Source organism: Triticum aestivum, chromosome 5B, assembly GCF_018294505.1.
Source record: "Triticum aestivum cultivar Chinese Spring chromosome 5B, IWGSC CS RefSeq v2.1, whole genome shotgun sequence".
NCBI classification, from domain to species: Eukaryota; Viridiplantae; Streptophyta; class Magnoliopsida; order Poales; family Poaceae; genus Triticum; species Triticum aestivum.
This window is the reverse complement of record NC_057807.1, coordinates 319,877,922-319,884,375: the sequence shown is the minus strand read 5'-3', so window position 1 is coordinate 319,884,375 and position 6,454 is coordinate 319,877,922.

Here is a 6,454-nt window from a genome sequence, read left to right as displayed (position 1 = left end):
CATCTCCGCAAACTTCCGCCGCTCCCCCTTCTTCTCGAAGCCGAGAGAGAGCAGCGCTCCGCCCTCCATTGCCACCAGCATCACCAACGCCGTCGACCTCTCCCACCACCTCCGCCATGGCTCCGAAAGCCGACACGGGGAAGGGCGTAAAGTCGGCCGAGGTGCAGCAGCTCGCGGCGCTGCGGAAGGAGCGGGCGATCTTCTCCCCTCAGCTCGGTGCGCAGGAGCTGAGGGAGTACTACTACCTCTTCTGGTCGACGGAGACGCGAGCGCATCCACGCACGAGGGTACTCCCGGCCGCCGCTTCGGAACTGGCTCCAAACGGGTACCCATTCTTCGCGCTGTTCTTCTATTGCAGGCTCTGCCCGCCCTTCTCGGAGTTCTTCTGCGACATAATGAACACCTACGGGCTCCGCCTCCTTGATTTCACCCCCAACGCCGTTCTGACCATGGCAGTTTTCGCACATTTGTGCGAAAACTTTGTCGGAGTCCACCCAAATGTAGCCCTTTTCCGCCACTTCTTCATGCCTCGGGTCGAGAGAGGAGAGCCGCTTGCCGGAGGGATCGCCTGGATCTCGAGAGTCGGCAAGAAGGAGGCGTATTTGGAGGGTGAGCTCCGCAGCAAGTGGGAGGAGTGGAGAGCGGAGTGGTGCTGGATCATCGAGGAGGACCCGCAGCCATTCACTGCCCTGCGCCAAGCCCCAATAGTGCGTGGCAATGATTGGAGCAATGTGGCCCCGGAGGACGACAGCCTGAACATTGCCGTCACCCGAATCCTTCGCCTTAGGCTTGCCGGGCTCACTGTAGGCGCCGTCGGCGCAGATTTCCTTCGCCGCCGCATCGCCCCCCTGCAGGAGAGGGGGAGACCCGCCTGGGAGTTCAAGAACACGGCGGATATAATGCGGCTGCGTCCGGGCCTCAACTTCAACTTCACCGTCCTAGAGCTGGATGCGATGCTCCTGGAGTTGTTCAAACGCGACCCCCAGCACCCATTTGTTTTGCCGAGGAGCGTCGTTCCATTGTGCAATAATTCATCACTTGACCGGATCCGCGCCATGATGCCGTTGTGCGATTCCCACGGAATCGTTCCAACTTGGCAAGAGCCTGCGGATGACGTCGTGCGGGCGTTCTTCGACAACTTGGAAGAAGTGCCGATCCGCGCCGACGAGCAGAAGAGCCTCACCCGCGACACCACCGACGCGGAGCTGCAGCGCATCGCCACCAGGACGGAGGAGGCTGTGGCAGCAACTGCTGCGGGCGCGTTCGGGTTCACCATAGAGGAGGCCGAGGCGGCAGAGGCGGCAAGCCTTGCCGAGCACGAGGAGTTTGCCGGTGAGGAAGATCTTGCCGGCCCTGAAGCTGAGCCGAGCGAGGCCGGCGAGGAAGAGCCCGAGCCTTCAGACTGCTTGCCGCAGGCGGAGCCCCCGGCCCCGCCAAGAAGGCGTCTCCGCATGGCCGGGGACGTAGCGGGGCGGCAAACGAGCCAACAGCCGCCAAGCCGTGCGACACGCTCTACCGCGGCAAGCAATGTTGTCGCAGGAGCGCCTCACGCTGCTGCGGCAACTAGGGCGGGATCTTCCCGGTCCACCGCCACCGCCCTTGCCAAGCGGGCAAGGGACCCTACTCCTCCGCCTCGCCGCACCGGAGGGGAGCCGGACTTCGATCTCTCCGCGCTCAGCTCTGACGAGGAGGAAGAAGAGTAAGTTTCTTTGGCGTTCTTGTAGTTCTTCAATTCTTGTTGTTTTTGTCTTGTATCTGACTTGCTTCGATCTGAATCCATTCCTTTTCAGGACGCTGGCCCAGAGAGCGGCGAAGAGAGCCAAGGCCCCGGTGATTGTCATCAAAGATGATCCCACCGTGTCCGCAGGTGGTGTGTCTGAGACCACCTTGACAGACCCTGCAGCCACTCCCCAAAGCAGCCCCCAGCGCAGCCCCCATCGTAAGTTTGTAGTTTACTTCCTGCTGTCGAGCGCGCATGGGTGCTCTTTTCTCTACTGATATCTTGCTTGTTGATTTGTGTAGGAGCAGAACAGCCTCACCAGGAGGGCCCGGAAGCCGCCCCCGAAGTGCCATCCGCTTCGACTACGCCGCCAAGGGAGGAGTCCCCGGCAAGGGAGCGCTCTCCGGCAAGGGAGAACTCCCCGGCAAGGGACAGTTCTCCGGCAAGGGATGGCACCAGTGATCCTCCGGCGGTTGAGACCGCGACCGCAGATCCTAGTACAGGTAATCTTCTTGCCTAAAAACTTCCCTTGGGCTCTTTTTTCTTCTGAATTTCTTTTCTTGGATTTTTGCTTGATTTTTCTCCCTTCTTCGTTCTTCAGATCCATCTGCTGCGGAGCCAATGGAGACTGATGACGCCAGCAAGGAAGGCGTGCGTGGCAGCAATGACGACGACGCCGCCAACAAGGAAGGGGCCGGTGCTAATGAGCTCGCTGGTGAAGAGGCCGCCAAGGCTGCCGCCGCAGAAGCTGGTGAGGGGTCGGGCGATCGCACTGACGGCCCTGAGGCCGCAGGAGCGCCAGGCACTGCGCCGACCGCCGATCCCGCCGCCTCTGCCGCAGAGCCGGGCTCCGAAGAGCCCCAGCCCGGCGCCTACTTGAAGGCCGGCGACGGTATCTTCATCAAGCTTCCCTGGGCGTCAAGCTCCAGGGCGCCGGTCGAAGGAGAAGTTTTTGATGAGGAGCTGCTCGCCTCCGCCGGGCTGTCATTGGTCGATGCGCCAAGCAGCAGCAGTGGCGAGCCTGAGGAGGAGGAGCTGCTGCGGAAGCTGCTATCACTCTACCGCGCACGACAAGCCAAGCTGGCTTCTCGGGAAGCGCTTGTCGTGAAGGCGGGAATCGATATGGAGAAACGCGCGGAGGAGCTCCGGGGCCTCAATCAAGAAGCCCTCCGGTCCCTGGCACAGGAGCGGGAGCGACTCGCCGAGGAGCGTACAGCCTTCCTTCTCGAGAAGGCCGAGGCTGAGGAGGAACAAAGGCTTGCTGCCGAGAAGCAGTCCGCGCGAGAAGGCGAGTTGGTGCAGTGGAAGGCCAACCTTGACAGCTACGAGGAGGAGCTTGTCGCGCGCGAGGAAACACTTGGCGGGGCTCTCAAGGAAGCAAGGGATGCTGCCGCAACTGTAGAGGCTGCCAAGAAGGAGCTGGAGACGAGGGTGACGCAGTTGGAGGCCAACCTCAAGACGAGTGGCGAGGAGCTTGCTGTGCTCAAGCGCGAGCGCGAGAAGGATGTTGCTACTCATGGTGAGCTGCAGGGTCTTCTCGCAGAAAGGAGCAAGGAGCTCAGCGCCGCCAAGGACTCCAACGCGGATCTCGAGTTGAAGCTAGCTACGCTGACCCAGACGCTGGACGCCGCCAAGGAGCGAGAGGTGACCTTGTCGGAGAAGATCAAGGCCGACAAGGCGCTGCTGGCGAGCATCGCTGTTACCCAGAACTCATTTAGGGAGACGGTGGAGCATTGGACCGAGGGTCTGGTGAATATCGCCGCAGTCATCGACGAGGAGTTGGCGCAGTTGGGGATGGAGGACTTCGGGTATCCTTCCGACGAGCATCTCCAACCCAGCGCCAAGCTCAGCCTGTTCTTCAAGGGCGTGGCGACGGCACTCCAGCGACTCCGAGAGAGGATCCCAAAGCAGCTGGCCGACGAGTCGCACAGGATTTGCACGGGGGCTCTCCAGAAGGTGCTGATGAAGGTGGCCTTCCGCAACCCAGGCCTCAACCTCACCAACGTCCTCAGATCCTTGCCGCCTGACGCCGATCTGGATGCGCTCAAGGCCCTTGTCGCACCCATTGTGGACAAGGTGAGCGAGATCAAGAGGGTTGAGGGCGATCGCGTAGACTAGGCCGCCCGTTTTCTCTTTCTCCTTGTCGCTGCTAGCCATATTATAAGATCAATCTATTAGAGCTGTGACAAGTTATTTTGTAATATAACTCTATTTCTGTTATCAATTGCTATGTTATTTCCTTTACTAGATTCCTTCCTTTGTATGTTTTTACCCTACGCTTTTAGGGGACTTGTCGGCGCAGGCACCCAAGCCGCGAGTGCTGAGTGCGGGACGTCAGCAGCCTACTGGCGGTGCCGCTTCCGACAAGAAACCTTGTCGCGGCTAGTTGCAGCACACTTAAGTTGTTGAGCGGACTCAAAACAAAGTAAGGGCGCAACTAGCTATGAGTTGGTTCCTCCGCGCACAGGTTTTCCATACAAAGCCCGGTCGTTTGAGGAAGATAACTTTAAAAATTAAAACTAATTGCTCAAACTTTGGCAACTTAGCTTTTCTGTCATTCGCTTCCCGGCAAGGCGAAACTCGCTTGAATGATGCCTGGTCCACATCATAATCTTCTCCTGTCCCCCCGGCAAACTTGTGTGTGAGGGAACCTTCCTCTCCTTTGTTGAGAAAAGGAAAGAAGAGAAAACGAATATATGGAGCCTTTCGGCTCGTTATTGCTTACCGGAGGTTGGTGCTGCACAAAGTGTCAGATAACGCATGCAAGAAAGAATATAATGCATGAAATTGACGAGATGTGCGGAGCACATGAGCTTTACTTATGCACGGGATCTGCGCCCGGCTTTGTACAAAGGATTACATGCAACATCGGCAAGACTTGTACAAAAGGTGGTTGCCGGAACAGGTTCCGGCAACCGCGCCCTACGGGTAAAACTTACGAAGATGCTCAATGTTCCAGGAGTTGCTCACCGGAACGCCATCTTCGGTCTCAAGGCGGACAGCGCCGGGCCTAGTGACTCGTTTCACCCGGTAAGGGCCTTCCCACTTCGGCGTCAACTTGTTAGAATTCTTGGCGGACTAAACGCGCCGAAGAACAAGGTCGCCTTCCTCGAAGCTTCTGGCATTAACTTTGCAGCTATGGTAGCGGCGCAAAGCTTGCTGGTATCGAGCAGCTCGTACAGCAGCCTGAAGACGATCCTCCTCAAGGAGCAGCGCGTCATCTTGTCGCAGCTGCTCTTGCTCAAGCTCATCATAAGCGAGCACTCGAGGTGATCCGTATACGAGTTCCATGGGGAGAACTGCCTCTGCTCCATAGACCAGAGCGAAAGGCGTCTGGCTAGTGGCTTGATTTGGTGTCGTCCTGATCGACCAAAGAACCACCGGCAGCTCCTCGATCCAGTTCCTTCCGCACTTGCGCAGCCTGTCGAAAGTCCTGGTCTTGAGCCCGCGCAGCACTTCAGCATTTGCCCTCTCCGCTTGACCGTTGCTTCTCGGATGAGCAACAGAAGCGAAGCAGACCTTGGCGCCAAGATCTTGGACGTACTGCATGAAGGTGCGGCTCGTGAATTGTGTGCCATTGTTGGTGATGATCCTGTTAGGGATCCCGAAACGGCAAACAATCGACCTGAAGAACTTGACTGCCGACTGTGCTGTCACCTTCCTCACTGGTTCCACTTCCTGCCACTTTGTGAACTTGTCGATTGCAACGTACAAGTACTCAAAGCCCCCGACAGCTCGGGGAAAAGGACCGAGGATGTTGAGCCCCCAGACCGAAAATGGCCAGGATAAAGGGATCGTCTGGAGAGCTTGAGCTGGCTGGTGTATCTGCTTGGAATGGAACTGGCACGCTTCACACTTGGTTACTTGTGCAGTTGCATCCTGGAGGGCTGTCAGCCAAAAGAAACCTTGCCAGAATGCTTTGCCGGCAAGTGCTCTTGCGCCAATGTGGTGACCACATATGCCTCCATGTATCTCTGCCAACAGCTTTTGTCCGTCTTCCCGGCAAATACACTTCAATTTCACACCGTTGAGTCTTCTTCTGTACAGTGTGCTGTCAACAAACTGGTACATACTTGACTGCCGGGCTACTTTTTCCGCTTCTTCTTGCTCTTCGGGAAGATCTTCTGTCTGAAGGAAATGGACAATCTGCTGTGCCCATGCTGGAGCTTGTGGCTCGACAACAAGGACTAAAGGCACATCTGCTGCTGCGGGAACACCCGCTTCTACGGCAAGAACCTGTGGCTCGACCGGAGCTTGATGTTCCCCGGCAAGCTTGCCGAGGCAAAACTTGTCGGGAGCGTCTGCTTCAATAGAACAAACACTAAGGTTTGCCGGAGCAGACTGCTCCTCAGCACTCTTGGTGTTGATCTTGGGGACTTTCTTGGCGGCGGCTTCGGGGAGCTCTGCCAGAAAATAGTTGCCAGAAATCAACTTCCTCTTCTTGCTCTGTCCAGTTGATGGTGTTACGGACGGTTGAGTCAGCTTGAGCACAAAGATCCATGGTTCCACAGGCAACTTTAGTGCGGCGCACTTCGACAGGCCATCAGCAATGTCATTCTGAGCTCTCGGAACATGCTCCATCTGTAGGCCGTCAAAGTGCTCTTCTAGCTTTCTCACTTCATCAACATATGCTTCCATCAACGGACTCTGATAGTTCTTGTTCACTTGGCGGACGACAAGCTGTGAGTCACCCCTGACAATGAGCTTCTTGATCCCAAGGTCTGCTGCGATCCT